Source organism: Nilaparvata lugens, chromosome 12, assembly GCF_014356525.2.
Source record: "Nilaparvata lugens isolate BPH chromosome 12, ASM1435652v1, whole genome shotgun sequence".
Taxonomy (NCBI): Eukaryota; Metazoa; Arthropoda; class Insecta; order Hemiptera; family Delphacidae; genus Nilaparvata; species Nilaparvata lugens.
This window is the reverse complement of record NC_052515.1, coordinates 4,056,919-4,081,600: the sequence shown is the minus strand read 5'-3', so window position 1 is coordinate 4,081,600 and position 24,682 is coordinate 4,056,919. Positions and strand designations below refer to the sequence as shown.

At 34.7% G+C, this 24,682-nt stretch overlaps 1 long non-coding RNA gene across 1 annotated transcript; it reads left to right on the top strand.

Moving 5' to 3' along the window:
* LOC111044231 lies at positions 1 to 22,956 on the top strand. Its single transcript, XR_005572602.1, has 6 exons — positions 1 to 135; positions 6,195 to 6,351; positions 15,825 to 15,939; positions 17,011 to 17,107; positions 18,004 to 18,135; positions 22,884 to 22,956. It is a non-coding gene; the product is annotated as an uncharacterized LOC111044231 (long non-coding RNA).
* Positions 22,957 to 24,682: the final 1,726 nt, after the last annotated feature.

The window sequence follows — 24,682 nt, the reverse complement described above, 5'->3', positions numbered from 1 at the left end:
CTCGCTTGCTGAGTTGTTGTGTAGATTCTCTTGTGATAATGTGATTTTAATTAATAATTTAATTGTGAATTAAATAATTATATACAATTTGAAGCTAAACCTACTATCATTCTGGCAGCTAATTATTGAAGTACCGTAATAGAAGTAAGTAATAGAAAATATTCAAGTTTTGTTTAACATAACCTAAATCAATGTTTTGTAAATTGATATTATGGACAATTTCTAATATTATGCTTGTAAATATTTTGCTATTCAACATAGAATAAATTCAATCGGATTTATTCGATCTTTATAATTTAGATTTAAAGCCGAGACCCGTAACCTTGATGCAGTTATTTAGACTTGGCAAACAAGTTAGGCTAGTCAGTCTATGTTATATGAATAGAATAGAATAAGTTTTAATGTAACCGCTTCTGAGGTCTTCAGAAGCATTACCTCCGTCACAATGTACAGCAAATGTCACACATACAATACAATAATTGGAAGATACTATTCTAAAAGAACTACAATATCATGTGTTTTTCTCAGCATTGGTTTTATTAGTAACTTGACCTGCTAAAATCTTGAAGAATGAAAATATTAAAATAGGCTTATAACCATTCTCGGTTTATTGAGAATCTTGATGCAACATTTCAAGATAATCAGTTAAGACGTTATGATGCCGTCATTCGTGAATTTCCTATTCCATACGTGTATAGGCTAAATTTGTCTTTTATCAGGCCTCTATTATAGATTATTATCTACAGTCTGCATACTATTGAATTGTCAAATTCGCATTATTTGCCAACTTAATAGTCTGTCTAATATGTCCAAGAAGCGAATAAAAGACAGTGTAAAATATTCTGCTGACTATTTGCCGTTTATGCGTCATTCATTTCTTAGCTTATCATAATGGGGCAGTGCACTCATCGAGACTGTCTGTTAACATGTTCCACTTTTTAATAGTGATTAATTCCAACTGGGCCTACGTGTTGAATTTTGGGGTGAGTCTTGAACCCAAAACCGCTCTTTCTTCTCCTTTGCCTCTTTCATTCACCTTCAATCTTTAAATTTGACCAGTTCATGTTGAAGCCAGTCGACTTGTTGAATGTTGTCGGATGAATAGATAAATTTAGTGATTTCAATTGATCAATTACAGTATATTTACAATAATTATTCTTGTGCCAAAAAGGTTTGAGTATTGAAGTGTAGTTGGGAGCCTATATATTAGAAACAGCAACGAATATTTCAAAGCACTCATTGTCAAGGTAAGATTATTTAGTAATATTTGTTTCCCATTGCAATTTATGCCATTTCATCTTCCTCCATGTATTGCTGTTATTTTCTGTGTTTGAAATACTGTATAGTATGAATTCTTCATATAAATCGTAACTCAACTCAAAATGTTCAAATAAGGTTTGCCCTTATTATTTGACATTAAATTCCTATTTCCACTTATGCACAAAATGTATTTTCTTATATAAGTTTTTGCACATTTATCGCCTTTTTCAGGTGTTGAGTTATTTATTTTCTCATAATTTGGAATTTAAAATAACGATAGCATGGAGGCATCCATATTGATTTTTGATTCCGGTTGTCCTATCTTTTGAAAACGAGGGCTACGTGACTTCTGTCGTGTCAGTAGTGGTTGTGGTGGGGGTTACAACTTGAGTTGTTTTTCGTATTGAATTGAATATTTCCCCTGATTTTAACCAATTTTATTAGTTTGTATACTGTTTTGTGGGATTTAAAGATTTTTTAGCTATAATTTATGGTTAATTGAAGTGATTTCTGTAATTCGGTTTTTGAATAGTTTTGCATTGATAGGTCCGGGCCCGGTTGCACAAGAGCACGGTAACCAATGAGAAAAGGCGATTTCTCTTTTATTGAAAAGACGGCTTCTGTGATTGGTCTCCTGTAATAGATAGTTTTGAACCCAAATCTTCCACCTTCATTATTGGACATGTCGGCTGCTGGTTTATGTTGAAAGCTGGTCTTTTGTGGTAACTTGTGCTCATTTTAGTCGAATGTAACAATTAAATTCTCAATTCAATGCTAGAATACTGATGAAGTGTGGTTTGATTTTAAAGTTTATCGGTTGTAAAATGTGATTTGTAACAATCGTGCTCATAATAAGTTCATGGTATTTGGAACTGACTTCATACGAACACAGCATAGCAGAATACATTTGATATCAGACAAGGTAAGATCGGATTATAGCCTACTAGATATTATTTTTCACTTTTTATCTATCAGTTCATTCTGTAATTCAAATTTAAATCATCCAAATATCCATAATAAATTGAAGGTTAATTTCAGGAGCTACTATTTAAATATTACAGTTTTTTGCTTGCCATTACATTATGGGTCTATAAGAAGATTTCGTTATAATATAGAGTTTATTTCTTTTCTCGTTAATTATTAATCTTTCATGATTAACTACTGTGAGATGTATTCAATTAGTTGATCATATATAAACTTTTATTTGAATAGGCCTACTATTGAATTGATGGCTTTCTTATTTCTTTCCAATTCATAATTTGTTACTGGATAGATGGTTAGATTTGCTGGGGGGTTATATCTGGAATTGTTTTTCGTATTGAATTGAATATTTCCCCTGATTTTAACCAATTTTATTAGTTTGTATACTGTTTTGTGGGATTTAAAGATTTTTTAGCTATAATTTATGGTTTAATTGAAGTGATTTCTGTAATTGGGTTTTTGAATAGTTTTGCATTGATAGGCCCGGGCCCGGTTGCACAAGAGCACGGTAACCAATGAGAAAAGGCGATTTCTCTTTTATTGAAAAGACGGCTTCTGTGATTGGTTCTCCTGTAATAGATAGTTTTGAACCCAAAATCTTCCACCTTCATTATTGGACATGTCGGCTGCTGGTTTATGTTGAAGCTGGTCTTTTGTGGTAACTTGTGCTCATTTTAGTCGAATTTAACAATAAAATTCTCAATTCAGTGCTAGAATATGATGAAGTGTGGTTTGATTCTAAAGTTTATCGGTTGTAAAATGTGATTTGTAACAATTGTGCTCATAATAAGTTCATGGTATTTGGAACTGACTTCATACGAACTTAGCATAGCAGAATACATTTTGATATCAGACAGGTAAGATCGGATTATACTAGAATATTATTTTTCACTTTTTATCTATCAGTTCATTCTGTAATTCAAATTTAAATCATCCAATATCCATAATAAATTGAAGGTTAATTTTCAGAGCTACTATTTAAATATTACAGTTTTTGCTTGCCATTACATTGTGGGCCTATAAGAAGACTTCGTTATAATATAGAGTCTATTTTCTCGTTAATGATTAATCTTTCATGATTAACTACTGTGAAATGTATTCAATTAGTTGAACATATATAAACTTTTATTTGAATAGGCCTACTATTGATTTGATGGCTTTCTTATTTCTTTCCAATTCATAATTTGTTACTTGGATAGATGGTTAGATTTCCTGGGAGGGTTATTTCTGGAATATCTTTTGATAAATAATTTGTTCTGATGATTCTATAAAATTGATTCCATGTAACCGCATTGTAATTATTGCCTGAATAGATAAAATTATTAAATTGACGCGCTTCAAAGAAAATAGGAAGAATTTAATTATTAGTGATTACTGATAACTAATTTCAAATGAAATTATGAAAATGAATGATAACAATACAATGAAAAGAGATTTTATATTTATATTTTTGGTTCATTCATATAGGGTAGATGTAGTAAATGTATAGTTTAATATTATAGTGTCACACATACTCACCTAGATTTTTAAGATTAGATAAGTGATTTCAGAATGCTGCAAACTTGAAGGGAAAAGGCTCGTTGATCTCATCCTTATTTGCATTAGATCATTTCGATTATGAACTGAATTGATGTAATCAGATATTCGGTCTAATCGAGTTTGCCTACTGCAAATTAGTGATGAGTCGACTCAGGACAAATTCCTTTTGCTAGCCTTCTGTCATTGCTTTTTGAAATTAATTAGTTTTAGAAGTAGAATCATGGGTAAATTAGTTTGATTTTTCATTTTGATTTATAATTATTTTATTATTCAATATTATGATTGTGAACTGATTGATTTGATTGCGACCCGGCCTTGGGAGGCACAATTCCTTAGGGTGGCCACTAACGACAGGACAAGTGTGTTGAACATGTGTGCACATACATGCTCGTCATACATGTTTTGTCATCAGCGAAAGACTTGGAACAAAATATTTAGTGGTTGGGTTTTGTATATTCGATTTTTAATTGTTCATTTTTTATTCGCTGCCCAATTTGACGTTAAATTATTCTTGTATTATGATTAGTTGCAGAAAGCCACACGAATTAGTTTAGTGCTAAAGTGTTCAAATGGAAGTGCAAAAGCAGAATATTGTATCCTTTTATGATAAAAATAATCTTCAATTTAATCCTTGACCAATATAGAAGGCTTAACGATGGGTTTTACCTTCTCAAACAATATTCTTATCAATTTGATAAGGTCTTCCAGCTCTTGATCAAACGATTGATGATGCGCTTGGCTGTATGTTGAACATATTGAATATTATTAATTTTATACTGATCCAATAAAATCCTTATTCCTTAATGGAATAAATTTCTTTACAGTGTCAATGCTTCGGTGTAGGTCCTATTTAGTATTAATGTGCTCTGACTTTTTGAATGTGTGCATTCAACTGTCATTTTACAAGTACTCTGTACTTCCGTTGGAAGGTTGACAACTTTTCAGCATGTCCCAATTAACTCACATTTATGTTGTTTTGGTCTCCGACTCTAATGATTTATTTATGCATTATCTATGCACATAGTGGAGCAGCGGTGGTAGATGGTAGCGGAGAATGTAGCTGAGAGTGTTTAGAAGTATGCATGTATTCAGATGTGTGGAGCAGCCAAGTTAGAGTTGAGGACAGGCACTTGGATACATGCATTATTATCTATTATCAACACTCTCAGCTACCTTCTCCGCTACCCTCTACCTTCGCCCGCCGCTCCACTATGTTTTGAACCAGCGCGACCACGGAGCCAGCCGCTTCTCCTAATTCCTATGTATACTACTAATAATACTTGCCCTTTTACATAATATGTTTGTATCACATACAATTAGGTGTATGTTAACTGTAATACATTTAAAAGTGTTTTGTACTGCCGTTGGACAGGTGGCCACTTGTTGCCCCCTCATTATAGTGAAGTCCACGTTATAATGGTAGTGAAGAAAGATAGGAGAACAGCTTTACCGATTCCCTGCCTTGCCACTGCCTTCTATAGAGTATAGCTGATACCGGTATATCTGATGTAATATCATCTGTTCATTCTTGTTTAAGATATTTAATCAATTATATTTTATTCGTAAAAACAAAACATATTTTTCAATAATTAAATATTTTTTTATAATTGAGATAAAATATTCTGTCAACTAATTATATTTCTACATAGTTAGAAAATGATCTGGTAACGTTACAGAGGTAGAAAAGGTTAGCGCTATCTGCTCTGTCGAATGATAAACAAGGATAGAGCAACACAAATGTTAATCAACACCAATTTTAATCAAATACTGCCATTATAACGTGGACCTCACTATATCAGTTGAGTTGTGCTTTGAGTCTCGTATTACATTCAACCACCAGTGGGTCACCAGACAGCAACCATTGGCGGCCGAGTGGGACACCAGTGAGACACCAGCCGGGTCACCAAAATCTGGTCACTCTATAGTGAGGTCCACTTTATAATGGCAGTATTTGATTAAAATTGGTGTTGCTATCCTTGTCTATTATTCGACACAGCAGATAGCGCTAACCTTTTCTACCTCTGCAACGTTGTCAGATCATTTTCTAACAATGTAGAAACATAATTAATTGACAGAATATTCAATCTCAATTATAAAAATATATTATTCAACTATTGAAAAATATGTTTTGTTTTCGACGAATGAAATATAATTGATTTTTTAAGAGGAATGAGCGGTTAATATTACAACAGATATACCGGTATCATCTATCCTCTATAGAAGGCAGTGATCAGGCAGAAAATCGTCAAAACTATGCTCCTATCTTTCATTGCTAACATTATAACGTGGAACTCACAATAGGCCATACTGATTGTTACCGTTTTTTCAAGTTATAATCTGTTGATAACGAATAATCTATTTTAAATGTGACTGTCAATTTTCCAGCATTTCAATGCCTTTATTATTTTCTTTAGGGATGAACTGGATGAACTCTTCTAGATAGCTGGGGCTGGAGATACATGACAACATTAATTTCTCAGTGCAATGCATCGATGCTGATATGAGCTGCAGGACATCCTCATGTGACTTGAGTCATCGACCAGAGCCTTCAAGTGTGGCTGTTGACAGCTGGTGAGTGTTGTAACATACCTCTCTATCTTCACATTGTATTCTGTTCTTCTATTGAGCTTTGAATATTTATTGTAGGCTTATAATAGGCCTTGCAGTCTATTACAAAATTGGATTACATACAATGCTCTTGTGCTTATAAATTGTTGAATGTGATGTGGAGCTAAGTGATGTTGATGAAACACTACCGAAAAACTTGTGAGTTGAACAGTAGCTTCATTCTATAAAGTACTGCAAATCTTACATTTATCATGCCGCTTCCACACTATTGACAAGTGCCTACGAATGACGACGATCGCGAGAGTGTGGATGGCTACTATGCCACCGCTCGCCTTCAATCTCACCATATATATGTATACAGCGAGCCGCTTGACACTTAACAAGCGACTTGACGAGAGTGTGGTGCCGGCATGACGAATGCAATGCTGCAGAATTGAAGGCTTTTTTTGTGTTGTTGTGGAGCTGCCAGCTGAGTTAGCTGTTGGCTGCCACATATTTTCTTTCATTCTATTGAATTTATAATTTCCAATGCAATAGACGCCGTTGAGCCAAGGAGAGCTTATTCGCTATCGACAATTCAATGATTTCTTAAAATATTATTTTACCTCATTTATCAATTGAAAATATTCAGTGACTTGCTACATCTCGTAAAAAAACTATAATCGTTGAATTATTTTATAATATTAAATGAGTTTTTCTTCTTACCCATACCCATTCCTCTATTTATGCTTATGTAGAATTGTGTTAGAAACTGAGCCGATATTTCATTTATTACATAGCCTCTTGTGCAGTAATAAATTAGTGAATTGACGCTCTGATAATCTTAAATAATGTTCAATGTCTGTTTGTGTCTATTATTGTGGTCGATAACTTTATTTTATTTCTAAATAAGGTGAATAAATGTAATTTATAGACATCTATTTGTCTTGCCTCAAAATACTTGAAATTGACACAATCACTTGGAAACTATCCTGTATTGTTTTAATTAATTATCTAGTAAACAACGCTGATCATGGATTGAGAATGTTGTAACAACTGATACTAGTATTTCGCTACTGTAATTCAACAAACGAGTGGTTATGACACTTCAATTTTTTTTTTATTCAATAAATTACATATGAAATTAATATATCATAGCTGTGATTTTGTTTTCAAGTTCAGTTATTTGCATTTGAATCACTTCTCTATGGTTTGCAATCCACCTCAAACCATCAATATTACTTGAATCTATTGAAAACATTGCAGTCATTGACCTACCTTCAAAATTACTTCACTTTTTGTCACATCCACATTTATTAGACTTGTATACAGGACTGCAGTTTCGTGCTGAAACCAACACATCTTCAGCTGTAGTTGTTTTTTGACACGAAATTACAGTCCTGTATATAAGTTTAATAAAAGTGGATGTGACAAAAATAAAACTGTGTTTTTAGGAATTGAGGAAAAAATCCACAATATCAACTCTCATTCAAAAAATTTTATCAAAATTAATTATTCTCTTTGGTTCGCAACCTAGAACTTGACATTTTAGTTGCACAAGAGAAAAATTCGTTTGGGCTCACCCGTTAACAGTGAAAACTCAAAAATGTGTCAATGAATTTCCAAAAATATAAAGTTTCTATCTTTCATCAAATCATAATACTAGTTTAGAATCCACTTGGGATCGTATTGTCCCCGATGTCTCACAAAATAATTTCATGTTTAAAATAAGGAACAGGTTATAATGGCAGTATTTGTTTAACATTGGTGTTGCTATCCTTGCCTATCATTTTTGACAGATAGCACTATACTTTTCTAGCTCTGCAACGTTGCCAGATCGTTTTTCAACAATGTAGAAATATAATTAACAGAGTATCTAAACGTAATTATGAAAATTTATTATTAAATATAATTAAAATGACGAATGGAGTATGATGAAATATTTTTTTATAATAATGAACCATCAATATTATATTACATCAGATATATCGGTATCAGCTATCCTGTATAGAAGGCAGTTGCAAGGCAGTTAATCGGCGACGCTTCTCTCCCTATCTTTTTCCACTGCCATTATAACTTGGACCTCACTAAAGGCTCGTATTACATTAGGCCACCAGTGGGTCGCTCCGGTTTAAGTGTCCGAGCGAGTCGCGGGGAATCAGTTGTTATTGCGCTCATTACAATTATTCTCATGTGATTAATTTTATCTATTGTTTTATGAAAGCAGTTTCCGGGAGAAATCCTGTTTCCATAAATAAATAATTACACTAGGGTCGCCAGCCGAGACACCAGATTTAGGCGGCCGGCTGGTGTCTCACTCGGGTCACCAATCCTGGTGTCTGAACTTGCTTTACATTCGGCCGCCAATGGTTGCTCTCTGGCGTCCCACTGGTGGCTTGGTGTAATATGAGCCTCACAGTTCCATGTGAAGTGATTTTGCTGGATCAATATTGTGTCAGATATTAGAAATGTTGTCTAAAAGCTGTATGAAATGTATTATGTGTTGATCAACGAGTGCTTTCATAGAAAGCATTGCTTCAGCTGAGAGTACTGTACAAGGTTTGTAATTGCTTCAGCTGAGAATGTACAGTACAAGGTTATAATACTTTTATCTTTATAATATTTTGCATCTGCATAATTTATCATGAAGTTGTTGTATGTTGTGTCGAGTGAACCCCTACAGAGAAAAGCGCTGCTTTTTTCAAGATTCTAGTTTATTTGCTGTTCACCGCTGTTTTCAGTAGATATTGTATTTAGAACAGTATTGATATAGGTTTGTCTAAATTCCGAGAGCTATTGCCATAATTATTTGAATTTTATTTGAATATTTGACCATAATAATATCATTTTTCATAATTAAAATAAAACCTGTTCACCTGCACACAAAGTATCCAACTTGGCACAAGCCGCTTGTAAATTTACTGCAGTTAAATTAACAGTTACAGGCCCGGTTGCACAACAGCCGGTTATATTTTAACCGTGATTACTTTCACGAGAACCATAGCCGTGAAAAGCCGTATTTTCAAAAACGCCTCGTGGATTTAATCACGGTTAAAATTAACCGGCTGTTGTGCAATCGGCACCCAGTTCACAGTTTTATAGTCTTGGCGGTTGCACAAAAGCCGGTTAAATTTTAACCGTGATTTAATCCACGAGGACCAGTCAGAGAAGGTGTTTTTTTTAAAGACGGCTTCCTTGAATGGTTCTCATGGAATTAAGCTCAATTAAAATTTAACCGGCTTTTGTGCAACCGGTACTCAGTATAACAGTTACAGAGTACAGTGATTGTCAAAGTCTAGCAAAAATAATTGAAGATTTCAATTTTTACATGCTAGTATAGCTTTAAATAAGAAAGTGAACATAAGCAAAAATGACATAAAATTGTAGTATTCTTCGATTAGTAACATACTTCATATACTAACTAACATTAGCGAAAATTATTTTCATTAGTTTGCATAATTTATTAAACGATTTAGGACATCTTGAATTTGTTCAGAGACCAGCCCAAAAGACTGCTTCATGATTGTTTCACAAATGATATTTCACCTCAGAAATAATCATTTGCCCCCGTAATAAACTGTAGATCAGAATAGGCCAGTAGTTCCCAATGTGGGAAAAGGGACCAACTATCCTCAACATGCCTTTTGGTTGTTGGTATATTTTTGGTAATTAATTAGATTTTCACTAATAAAATCATTGTTTCAACTTGGGACATGTTTTTAAAAATCCTATCATAATTTGGGGGTTCCTATTCATATTAAAAACAGGCTCTCCAATAAGGGGAAGTAATTTTTAGGTAGTGGAATAATTTTTGTGGCGATTCGAATTCATAGGACAGAGATTTTCGACATTTTGTAGTTTGATCATTTGACTTCAGTAGTAGAAGGAGAGAGCTTTGCTTGGCTTGCTACAACCTGCAACACGCCAGTCGACCGTTCTTCCTTGTCTGTTGAAATGCTAGTGCTTGTCTCTCGCTATACTCTTATTACTTTTCAAATAGTAATGCACTAATTACTCAGTACATTATCAAGAATAATTATGTTTATTAAGCGCTCCCTTGTATGTATTTTATTTTGGATTATCTTTAATGTGGCTGTGAAATAGATAGGATTAATTTCGTGTCGGTGATAGTCGCCTTTGCAGACTGGTCTTCATATAGGTATGAATGTATTAATTATCAATCATAACTCATCCCTCATGCTATAAATTGTAATACATTAGCCAATTCTTGTTTATTGTAGAACGCTAGTATTTCGAATTCATTTCATTGTTCATCTAGTATTGATGTAGGATTTTGGAATCACTTTACCCACGAACCTCTACCTGGTTTCAAGATGTCCGCTGGCCTTTCTGGCATATTTCAGCTAATAAATATTCATTTTTCACTTTTATTCTCTTCAAATTTCTAGTAAAGCTCTTGGAAAGTGTTCAAAAATTCCTAAAATAATTAGAGGGATCTTATATCCATTAGATATAGGCTCTCCGATAAGGGAAAGTAATTTTGTGGTAGTGAAATTATTTTGAAGTTGATTTGTAGAATTAGCAAATAGATTCAAGCCATCTTGAAATTTGGTTAGTTGTGGTTGAAGGTGACTGCCACAGAGCGTCGCCAGGCGTCGCGACTCGTCACGACCACGTGACCGAAATGCCGTTCTCTGATTGGCTGTCTAGACGATGTCTAGTGTGGAGTTTGCAACTTGTCTTGTTACTTGTCAGTTCAGGATGACACTTCTTCAAAGATAGGCTGAATGCTAGTTGTTCCCTTGCAAATGTCTTATTTATTTAGTTAAATAATGTGTTAATTGTGACGAATATGTTTATTAAATACATCTTGCTATGTATTTTATTATGTGGTAGTGATAATATTTGCTGTAAATATGAGTTTTGTGTTAGTGAAAAGTGATTCTTCTATGGGCTGAAATCAAGGTAGGAAATGAATTTAACCCTCATCATCACTTCTTATATTATTCAGTTGAAACTAGTGTTTTTATTGAAAAATATTCTTTCAAATTCATTGCATTGTGATCAATAGGCTCTCGGTTGAAGGGTAGTTCTGGTTATAAAATGATTCATGATTCTATTAAACCAGATTTCGATTCAGAGGTTAAGCATATTGAAATTTTGTTTGGTTGGAGAAGGTTAAAGAAGGTCATAGAATGTTTTGATAGAAGCAGCTCTCTGATTGGCTGTCACAAGCCAATAGGGCTCTCACTAAGAGCTTACTGCAAGCTAGCTTTCTCTTGATTCAAGCAGTGTTCTTTTCTCTTGTATTAACTGGTCTGGTCGGACTGCTTCTCATATTGCTAATCGTAGTCTTATTTATTTTTATCAAGCTTTATGCTAATTATTTATTGTATTATCGCGAATAAGTTTACTAACTGTGTTACAGAATGATGTGTTTAATTTAGGGGTTGTGTTTTTGTTAGCCGTGTAGTCAAATTGCAAGTAAAGTTTTGTGTTATTAGTGAAACATGATCTCACCAGTACCGTTCATGAATAGAGGTATAGATAGTTATCAATTTATTATTATTACTTAACGTCTTGTACTATGTACTTTTTTACTTTTTCATTAGCTGAAGTCGTTAAATAATAGACTTACTTGATTCCATTTGATTTTTCAATTTCCTTACATTTATTCTACAATAGTATTTGAGCTAGGAAGGGGTTTTAATTTAATTTTTGTTTTTGCGGATAATTTACCATACAATTCAAAATATTCATTTATTATTATTATTATTGAGTTTTTATATTAAAAAATTAAAATAGAAACGTTTATTGCAATTTGTTGGTTATGTTTATGTTTTTGAGGTTAGTTTTCTGAAATCTAGACAGCTTGATTATGCCAGTGCGTTCATAATATCTTCAGTCAGCTGACTCGGTAGCTTCATGGGTCATTACATTCACGGTAGAATAGAAGAAGAATAAATAAATTTAATAGAGTTAATAAATTAATTTTTTAATAAATAAGATATTTATTATCTAAATACCGTGATTTCATCCAAGTTTTCATTGGCGAGCACAAGAACAGTAGGCACTCTATCTAACCACCTGTTGCTTGTCTATGTTCAGTGTTCCTCACCTCGTCCTGTCTTTTGTGTTCTTTCGTGTGTGTGTATGAAGGGTTAGAATTTTGAAAAAATTAATTACTATTCATATATTTTTCTGAATAAATAACTATAAATTCAACTTTAAATCTTTATTTCTATTAATTCAAATAAACTTAGAACTATATTTTGCTGTGTGAATGTGTTTGTATATCAAGCCGTGAGTTGAGCTTCAAAAATTTTTGTCAGGTTCGTAAAGTGTTATTTCAATCATTTGAATTTTGTATTATTTAATTCGTTTTTTATTCACTTTAGCTATTATTATCAGTTATTATTTTTTGTTCAGTTTTTTTAGAGCATCAAATTCTCCGCGTGCTTTAATAATTCTGGCTATACAATCGTTTGGATGCGATGAAATTGTGATATTATTTGAGGTTATTTGCCGGTTGCTTATTTTCGATATTATTATTGAAGATTTTAGATAATATTAAAGAATATTCAAAGTCTTGGTGATATAAGTTGATTTGATTATATCTTATTAGTTAATAGGAGTTTATATTCTGTTGATTTTCAATAATACTAGGTATATTTCGATAAGACATTGCTTGATACTAATGAGTGATATGCATTATCGGCTTTATTACTATTCATTTGTAGGCTTCTCTTCTTGAAAAATGGTGCTCAATTAAAATTAATACGGTTTGTTTTCGGTTGTTTCATAAAGTTTTAGTAAATAGTTCTTGAGCTTATGGTGAGTAATTGTTTGATATTCTTTGTTCTCTGCTCACAAGTGAAACGCTGCTAAGGAAAACTGTGAGCCTATTAATGTTAATTGTAGGCTTATTCTACTTCATACTTACTTCTTACTTCATACTTCTGTCCTTCTTTATTGACCAGCTTCTTGGATAGACGGCGTCATTTTATATTCAGACCTAATTTGGTCGTCGTTTATTGTAAAAATTTGTACAAACTTGTCAAACATTAACGTTTTTAAACGTTTATTTTCTTTTTTCGAATTTCAAGAAGATTAAACTTGAAATTGAATGGTTCACAACCTGTGTAGAGGCTTTGGTTTATTTTGAGGTTAACCGAGCATTAGCTTGAACAAGCGCGCTCTCAATAAAGGCTACGAGTTTTATAGTTTATTATTAAAGTAGCAGCTTCATGTTCAAGTTTGATACATTTACATATGATTTTCGGATTTTATTAGTACATTCTCGGTTTTCGGTTGATCAATATATAAGTAATGATAATTCATGCCTTTATTTCTACTAATAATTGAAGTCTGACATTAATAATTGAAGATCTCAGATTCTATTCATTCTGACTTGACTGAAATAAATAGTAGTAACATTTATAATAAATTACTTTAATACTAGGCTTACTACTATTTGAAAATATTTTGACTAGTACATACACTGAGATATTCCTCCAGCTTTTAACCTAGCTCCGCAGTGCAGGCTGGATGCTTGTCTGACTCGGACTAGGCGCTGAGACAGCAAATAATAGCATCGTTGGTGGTAATGCGAGCGGCCGCAGTAAGCTCTTCCACCCAGCAATGGTCGGCGTAGTTCCGCCTAGCGGACAGACGAAAGATCAATCCAGTCGGTTATTTGATCCCTCCAGCCAGGCTCAGCCAAGCAGCCGAGACAATAGAACAATGGAGTGGCGGTCTTATTCGCGTTCATCAGCAGTTTTCTTTCTCATGATTATTTTGATTTTTGTGTGTCAATAATAACTCCAGTCACCAGTAAAAAGTTTCCAGAAACGTGGTGTACTAACATATTAATGACTTTTCATGATGATTTTTAATTATTTAAAAACATTGTTGACATTCTGAGCCTTAAGGCTAAACTTGGGGTCGCTGAGAACGAATCTGCAATCAGAATTTCTCTATCACGAAAAATAACGAAAAAACCCAGCTGTTGATCTTCCGGCAACCGTTAACAGTCATCCTGCAATGCCAAAACCAAACCAAACATGCCAAGCCAAACACCCATCTCAAATAACAACAACGCCAAGCTGTGAGACACCATCCTGCACTGCGGCGCTAGGTTCAGGGTTCTTGTAAATTCAGTCCTATATCCTTGAGTCTAAATACTATAATCAGTTATTAGAATCTGAAAGGAACTTCTCAAGGGGAGTGATAGGTAGGCTAACTATAAGTATACAGTTTTAATAATCGGATGGGTCTGATAATGGGTTCGAAATTTATTACTAGGAGACTTCCACTTCTACTATTTGAGTACGGCTTCTACTTGAGGCTTTGTAACTTACTAAAAAAAACAATATTTTATTGGTGATATTTTTCAATGTTTTTCGATCTGTATTTCATCAAGTTATCAAAATTAAAAAAACATGTTCTGGAATTTTTTTCTGATGATTAGTTTTTGTGATATGAGCGCTTCAAGTTTGAATTTTGAACTGATCATTTCAAATACGTTAAGAGTTTGATTCATGAATTTTCGATGGTACATTCTTTATGGTATTGTTGATGGAAACCTTTTTCAAAAGATTTTATTTTATATGAGATAATTTTTTAAAAATTAAGTAACTCAAAATGTTATATTTTTATAGAAGTTTTCATTTTTTTATTCAACAATACTATGAGGAATGTAAACATTTTCATAAATTTATCTCTTACAAAATTATCTGTTTTAAAATTTTAAACTTGAGACGCTCATAACACAATCATCAGATAAAACTTTTTTAATGTTTATAACAAGATATCCAAATCGACAAACTTGAAAATATTATCAGTAAAACGTTATTTTCAGACTGTTCCACAGCCCTAATGCCAGAGGGAAGTCTAGTTGACTCGCTAGTAGACTACTTACTATTAAAATGATAGTCAAGGTTCAATTCCTAAGCGACGACTTCAAGCTGTAGTAGGCCTAACAGTTTTAGTCTATTGCTTTGTATTATTGTAGGCCGTAGTCGACATGTATAGAGTACAATAAAATATAGTAATAGAGTACAGTCGTTAATACAGCGCGGCTACATCGTCGTCGCTTAGGAATTGAACCTTAAGCTTGTGTGTTGAAGTTGGACAGTTTCTCGATAGGATAAGATCCATCCGTCTGCTACTCCCGTTGTAAGGGTCACCACTAGAAGAGCCGACTCCTCTAAATATAATTGAATCGCTTCCCAGTGGTTCGGAGCCCACCTTGAGCTGTAGGTCGACTCATTATCATCCGTCACATTACCCACGCACAAGCCTGGTGGTCATGTGGGCATCACCTCAGCAAAGAAAAAGAAGACTGGATAAGACAATCGGATTGGTTTAGTTTGCATGAAATTAAGCCCACTTGTATTTCTATTTCATGGCATGAACTCGTATTTATATTAATCACTATAGTATAGAATTTATTGAATACAATAGATTTTGTAAATCTCCTACATAATTGAAAAAAGAGTTCTATAAATTTCAATGCATTTTATTATTTGTTGTAGGTATGAATGAGATTGGAGGAGGTGGATGCCTGGATGCTGATGTGAGCTGGGCGGGCATCGTGACGTCACTCCACCCTTCTGTCGTCGCCCGAAGCCTCCAAGTAGGGCATGACAGGTGAGTCTTGTCACATGCCTCTGTGGCCCGGTTGCACAAAAGTCTGTTTAATTTTAACAAGCATTAAATGCAACAAAAACCAATCAGAAAAGGCTTCTCTGAAGAGATGACTTGTCTGATTAGTTCAAGTGTCATTTAATCAACATTAAAATTTAACAGACTTTTGTCCAAGCGGGCTGAATCTTGCAATTTTATTCGATTGAATTTGAAATTTTCAATAAGCTCAGGATTTCCGGCTTTTAATCAATGTGCACTGTAGATGTGCGCTTGCATTCAATACGTTGTTCAGCCTGTGGTACTTTACTAGATGTTGTGCAATTCTTAGACCCGGTTGCTCATAAGCCAGTTAAATATTAGTCATGATTAATTTCATCAGAACCAATCAGAGAAGGCTTTTTCGAAAAATAGACCTCTCTGATTGGTTCTCGTGAAATTAATCATGATTTAAATTTAACCGGTTCTTGTGCAATACAGGATTGATTGAATACAAGATTACGATATAATCAAGTCACTAGTGAGATACATATATCCATGCTTTCTGTCGTTGTATAGCCTAATATTAAAGATTTTGATGGTGTTTATTCATTCAATTAATTTAATTACAAACATACATATGAAAGAAAAACAGGCACAGCCATTATTATTTGTAACACAGTTTCGAAAAATATAGTCCCAAATTTCTGTTTATGCCCAAGGTTTATGTAACTGTCATGTTAGGATTTCATGTCAATAACAACTTTTTATTCACTAATAATAACCCGGGACGGTCCCGGCTGAAGTATGACAGTCGTAAGGCCCATTGACGGCTCAAATTAAATTGTTCAGGCGGTGGGACCTTCCCGCAAGGGACTCCCCACCAACAAAAGCCATACGAATTTACTTTTTTCTATTATTCACTTATTGATAACATGTTCAATGTGGAGAAATATAGTAGAAACCCTCTACTCTGTCTCTGTACTTTAAATTTTTTCCCAGTTTCAAATACAAACATTCTGAGTTGATGAAGAATGCAGTGTTGTCTTGATTTGTGACTTGGTAATTAATTTCTAATGTGTTGGTCTATGTTTTCAGGTTGAACGAGTAGTTGATAAGGTGGTCCAGCCTTCAACCTCTCCCCCCACCACCATCTCACCACTGAGGGATGAAGTTCCAGACTGGTTCCAATCAGGTAGGCTACATCATAATCTAGTCCATTTTATTTATATTTTAAACATATTGTTTGTACAAAATTGATTGAAAATTTCACTCCTAAATTTTTATATGAGAATCATTTTTATTATGTTTAATGTTTGAATAAACAGTTCGATGTCTGTAGACTTCAATAATTATTATTTTGTACTAGGCTATCTAGATAAAAATTGAAAATCAAAGTACTTTTTTAACACTCGTATTTTATTTTTCTCAAGATGTTTCAACTTTGAAACATTTAATTTTGAAGTCATTTCAATTTTGATGTAAATATAATTAGACCTGGACTAGAACGTGAACAGTATGGCTTACCATTTTTGAAAAATTACTTACAATTAAAAATTTCAAGGATTGGTTTTAACTTGAATATAAAGCCGATAAAATTGATCGGTATGATGCATTAATATTATTGATGTATAACTTACTCTTATAATATTATGACCTGATGTTTGTATATGATTGCTATGTGATAATTGGTTGTTTCATGTCTTGAAGATAATTCATTCATATTATAGCATTATTGTGCAGTAGAAACTGTACAGTACGATTCGTCCAACTTGGCAGCGTGCAGAGAATAGGCCGACCAGTGTGATGGCATGTGTCATTTACTGACAATATATATCAATCAATTTATTTATTTATTCAATGATATACAAATTTTGTCAAGCCACTTCAATGCTACTATAAATGTTTTATCTATTCATTGAATATAAATTACAATAACGAAGTTTAAAAAAACTGTCAAAAAATGATACGAAGATTGATTACAATGTGTAGTTGACTATTATGATAGGCTATGATTGTTTGTTTTCATCTTTAATTTAATTGATGTTAATTACCTGACTGGATCATAACGTGTCCGATTTTTGTTTGCAGTGAGCAGAGTGAAAGGAGAGGAGAAGAGCACAGCGAGCGAAGTGAGTTCTGAGCGGTTGCATGGAGGAGGATTGTCATTTGGTTGGTGTTGCTAGAGTGAGAGATGAGATGGAGCGGACGCTGCATTATCAGGTCAGTGTCGACAATATTATTAGCAATTCTACTATAGTGAGGTCCACGTTATAATGACAGTATTTGATTAACTTTGATGTTGCTATCCTTGTCTATCATTCGACAAAGCAGATAGCGCTATCCTTTACTAGCTCCGCTAGACGTTTTCAACAAGGTAGAAATATAATTTATTAACAGAATATTCGATCTCAATTATGAACATTTTTTATTTAATCATTAATAATATATTTTTCTTGACGAATAAAATATAATTTATCATTTTTAACAAGAATGAACAGTTGACATTACATTAGATAATAAAATATACAAGTATCAGTTATCCTCTATAGAATGTAGCGGCAAGGCAGAGAATCGGCAACGCTGTTCGCCGATCTTTCTCTAATGTCATTATAACGTGGACCTCACAATAGGGTCACCAGCCCGGCCATCAATCCTGGTGCTTTGCAATGGTTGTTCTCTGGCGACCCACTGGTGTGTGTCCTAATGTAATAATTATACAAGCCTTAGACCTATATTACATCAGGACACCAGTGGGTTACCAAGCACCTGATCGTTTGGTGTCCTGTCACCAGGTTCTAGATTCCGACTGGTGTACACTCGGACACCTGGTGTCTCACTGGTGCCCCAATGTAATATGGACTAGACCAGCTATTTATACAGGATGGGGCAGAGCCGATTGACGAGTTTGGAAGGGTTATAAGTAATGAACCGTTCAACTTAGAAGATAAATCTTCAATGGGTTCAATTCAGTTTGAAATTAATGTAGTTTTTATTGTTAATTTTTGAAAATAATATCAGTTAAATGGCGGCCACCAGCAGCATTACACTGATGTAGCGAATTTTTGAAGTTTTAAAACGCATTTTGGCACACTGCGATTGGTAAGGCCTGGATCTCTTCTCTGATTCGCTCCGTTAGTTCTTCCAAGGTGTGTGGGCGATCTTTGAAAACTTTATTTTTGAGGTAACCTCATACAAAAATCGCATATGCTTAAATCGGGTGAGCGTACCGGCCACCTCAAGTCCACCCTTAGTGAGATGAGCCGCCCTGTGAACATTTGTCCCAACACATTCATTGAAATAGCTTCATCCTGCTAAAACCATATTTCTCCCAAGTCATGTTCCTCAGCAAGTTCTTCCAATTTGGAGTGCAGAAACGTTTGTCACATTGTCACATAACGCTGGGAGGTGACATTGCCATTCTCAAAGAACTTTGGCCAGCACGCTCAATCGATTTAAGCGTGCGATTTAATATGCGATCTTTTTCTATGAGGTTACCTTATAAAAAAAAGTTTTTAAAGATCGCCCACACACCTTGGAAGAACTAAAGGAGCGAATTAGACAATAGATCCAGGCCTTACCAATCGCAGTGTGCCAAAATGCGTTTTAAAACTTCAAAAATACGCTACATCAGTGTATTTCTGCTGATGGCCGCCATTTAACTGATATAATTTTCAAAAATTAACATTAAAAACTAAATTCCAAACTGAATTGAAAACATTGAAGATTTTTTCCCAAGTTGAACCGTTCATTACTTGAAGTCTGGGATCCCAGACTTGAGTGCGTCGCGCACAGGGATCACGCATTGCTGAATTGGAGGGAATCACAGAGAATTGCTCGCGTGAAGTCAGACAAAACACATCCGTAGCAATAGCTGCAGCAGACTTTTGCGTGATTACGTCATCGCGCATCCCGCATCACGCAATGACGCTGCGTGGTTCAGAGAAACCTAGGCTTTATAACCCTCCCGAACCCGTCTATCGGCTCTGCCCAACTCTGTACTACTTGCAATAGTGAGGTCCACGTTTTAATGGCAGTATTTGATTAAGATAGGTGTTGCTATCCTTGTCTATCATTCGACAAAGCACATAGCGAATGTATCAAATCATGATGTTGTGTATCAAGTTGATATGATACTGTATCATGTGTGGTGATACTGTATCATATTGTGCTGATACTATATCATGTTGTGGTTGTTCTTGTTCGTTTTTTGTGAGGTCCACGTTTGATTAATGTTGGTTTTGCTATCCTTGTCTATCATTCCACAAAGCAGATAGCGCTATCTTTTTCTATCTCCGCAATGTTGCCAGATCGTTTTATAACAATGTAGTAATATAAAAAATTTATTTAAAAAATATTCGAACTTATTTATAAAAAAATATTATTCGATCATTGAAAAGTATATTTTCTTGACGAATAAAATGTAATCTTTAATATATAAAAGCTTATTATATTAATATTACATCAGATATGCCGGTATCAGCTATCCTCTATAGAAGGCAGTGGCAATGCTGTTCTCTTATCTTTGTCCACTGCCATTATAACATGAACCTCACTATACTTGTACCAATGCTACTACTTGGCTTGTTGAACTGTGACTGTAACTTGAGCGATGTACGCACTCTTGCCGAGTGCGTACAAATGACGACGAGCGCCAGACTGCATGGCTACTATACCATCGCTTTCACTCACTACCTCCGTAAACAAAGCCGTTGTGCATTCGTGTGACGTCAGCACTATAGTGCTCTTACACCAATAAAAATTCAATGATTTCAGATGATCTATATCAGCTAGTGTTTCTATTGGTGTAGGAGCCCTACCTGTGCTGACGTCACACGAATGCACTAAGGCTTGTTTACGGAGGTAGTGCTTCACTACGTCCATATAATATGTATACAGCGAGCCATTTGGCAAGCGACTTGGTGAGAGTGTGGATGACTACCATGCCACCGCTTGGCTAGTGCTTAGACCAGTTATAGAATAGACACGCTGGGAAGTCTAGCCTCTGAAGCCATATCTCCAAATCGTGACCTCATCATCGGATAGAAAACTTTCAGATTGTGTCTATTTCAGAAGGATGTAAATTATTATTCATTAAAATGGTAAACTCCAGCTGCGCTCCCGCTGAAATAGACACAATCTGCTATGGAAATGTAAACAAACTCTACAGAAAAGTTTTCTATCTGATGCTGATGTCACGATTTGGAGATATGGCAGTAGATGTTGGCTTCATCGACTTACAGTATGAATATACAATAGGCCGTGTCTATTCTATAACTGGTCCAAGGGCTAGTGTGACTTGGTCAGTGTGAATGACTACTATGTCACCGCTTGGCAAGTGACTTGGCGAGAGTGTGGTGCTGGCATAACAGTGAGCACAAAAGCAGTACTCCCAAATAACAGTATCAGTGAACGCGTCCAGTACAGTGACAATATTATTCTCATAAATTCATACTGGCTCCGCTGGGCTGCGTGTGAATAGTCTCATCACAATTCATGGGATTTATATGTCCACTGTGCTGGTCACGTTCACTGATACTGATATGTGCGAATCCAGCTGAAGTACTATGGGCCAAACTTTGAAATAATGATATTGAAGTGATATTGCGGTAGATACAGTGAATGAATGTTGAAAACAGAATGGTTTATTAGCACCACTCCACTATAATCCTTATTTCGTTTCATATTTTCAATCTCCAGCAAATGTATTGTTTGAAAGTAATTGTGGTGTAGCAACAACCGAAACTGGTGTCTCATTTTTATGATAGATCTGTCTGCTGTTGATTCACTTGCAATTGTCAGCAAATAGCATGAATGCTTTCCATTGAACCAATGCCGACAGTTGACAGCTGAAAGTGATTGTTACTATATTGACTGCACAGATGCTCTGCAGAGTGGAGTGGTGCATATTGCAGCAGCTATAGTCACATTCACCTTATAGAGTCAGCATCTCACTATTATTGATTCGCTATCATTGTCTGTCATTAGATAAAGCAGATAGCACTATCCTTTTCTAGCACCGTACCGTTGCCAAATTGTTTGTAGGCTATGTAGAAATATGAGCTACAATTTTTTTCTCAATAGTAAATATTTATTATTGAATCTTATAGTGATTAACTTACCACATGTAAGGTCCCCACTATGCGTGCGTCTGAGACGAGCCGGATTTTTTCAGCTCATTAGCTGGATGCATTGTCTCTTAGGCTGGTCACTAACCGTAGGAAATGCATGATAAATATGTTGTCATATATTATTGTGTCATCAGCAAAAGGCTTCCAGCAAATTATTTTGAGGTTAGGTTTTTGTGTCTCCTATCTTTTTTTCCTCACTGCTCTTTTGAGGTTAAATTATTTTTCTATCATTGTGATTTGTAATTTTCCAGTGGTTTATTTATTGTTATTGGTTGTTCATTCTATGTCGGAAGCCTCTAGTTGATGACAAAATATTCATGATGAACATGTGTGTGTGCCTGATAAACATGCTTGTCCTACCGTTAGTGGCCTGTCTAATAACTAAAACTATAAAATAAAAGCGAAATGAACGCTCTCCATAAGAGGCCATGCATTTTATGAAGATGCACAAAATAATAATTCAGTGCATATGTCGCCAGTATAGTTGGGACCTTAAGGCCAAGCTACATGAGGCATTTTTTAGACGATTCGGCATTGAAGGAAGCTCTCCGATTGGGTTGGCGTTCGGGAATCAGATGATCAGCCAACGGAGAGCTTCCTGCCCTGCCGACTCGTCTCTAAAACGCCTCATTGGCTTGGCCCTTATGCTAAGGCTCTTTTGCTGCTGGTTGATAGACGTCCCCTGTTGTACTGTTTGTCGAAAATAAACGCTCTCCATAAGAGGCCATGTATTTTCTAAAGATGCGCAAAATAAATTCAGCGCATATGTCGCCATTTATCTAAAGTGGCTAAGGCTTACTATTTTGTTATGATTTTAATGGTAGTTTGTATTTTTTATAGGACATGGAGGAGAGAGAGAGACAGACAACGCCAAAGGATGCCTGCTCAAACGGAACAGTGGGAAGAAGAAAAAGATAGAAGACGCAGAAAAGAAGATATATTTTTACAAAATAGAGGCACTCTAGTGTAAGAGTTTATATAAAGTGAAAACTACAAACATTGAAAAGTGCATAACTGGGAATTATTGATGTGAAGTGATAGATAGTGAAAGGACTCGAATTACTTTCATTCTCAAAAGACGTTGAATTGATTTATATTTGTTTTTGATGTTGTTGATATTGTGCATGTTTTGCTGTAAATAATAAATGCCTATGGGGTGGGTGTCCTATTTGGGGTATTTTCAGGTATTGTGAGTTATGTGAAAACTACAAACATTGACATTGAAAAGTGCATAACAGTGAATTATTGATGTGAAGTGATAGTGAAAGGACTCGAATTTACTTTCATTTTCAAAAGACATTGAATTGATTTATATTTTGTTGGTGTGTTGTTGATATTGTGCATGTTTTGCTGTAAATAATAAATGCCTGTGGGGTGGTTGTCCTAGTGGGGTATTTTCAGGCATCGCGGAGGCAGCTGGATGGACGGACTACGCAGAACTTTAATCAAGGTAAAAGTCAGCTCTCGGCCGATTCTAACAGTTCATTCTAGTTCTTTTTCTAAATTCTTATTTCTTGAAGTTTTATTTTGAATTAAATTTTTTCCAGATCTGAATCATTTTCTTCTATTTCAGTGAGTTGATAATATTATTAATTCACTAAAATTGGAGAAAAATGAGTAACTCTTATCCATTTGAATCCTAAATCTTATTTATTCTTTTCTCACCAATTATTGATGAAGAAATTAATGTCTTGTTGAACTGTTAGAACGGTCCTGGGCGACTTGTGTGGAATTGGTAATTGCATGTCTCGACCATCACCCCCTAAATTTTTTCTCAGTACTTTTGAATTTGTTTTTATTTTCAGTTGCTTTGGAGTTTTTCTTTAGTTGTTTCCTTTATTGTTTTGAACTTTTCCTGCTCTTATTTTTTCAGTTTCTTATTTTTGTTGCTTTGGAGGCGAACCTTCAGTTCAAATTCAATATCGAAGTATACGTCGATAAGGATGTTTTGTTTAGTTTGTTTCTTTTGATTTCTTCAAAACTGTCCCCGATTTTATTTCAGTTTTTTATATTCAGTTTGGGATTTTTCTTCAGTTGTTCCTTTTCATTTCTTGTAAACTATCTCCATCTACTTAGGATTTTATATATATATTATTGTAATAAACACATTTAAATTAGATTGTAAATTTCTGGGGTGCTGCACACTGTTTGCTTTTTTCAGGAGGATATCGTCGTCATCATTCACTTGTTTATTGTTTTTGTCTTAGTTTGTGGTGTTGTTGCATCTCTCAGAATATTATTAGTGAACTATCATCAATTATTTCTATTGTAATACTTGTAAAGTGTAATTTCATGTATTCCCTTCCTTCTCATTGCACCATTCATTCATGTTTCTAACTTCAATTCACTTATTTCCTCTTTCTTTTTTCTCAATTCATTTCCAACTTACTTCTTGGCTTCCGATGGTTCAAACCCCACCTTAACCTGTAGGTCTACTCATCTCTCATCATTATTCATTCTATTACCCACGCACAAGACCTAGAGCTCATGTGGGCATCATCATCCAATCCATTTCCTTCAAAAACTGTCATTATCAATTCCTCAATTGTCTACTATTTCTGACCACCTTCTGACGTATAAACTAATCTTTCCCTCACTCTAGCTGCGTTTACACGAAAGTTATTAAACAAAATGTTAAT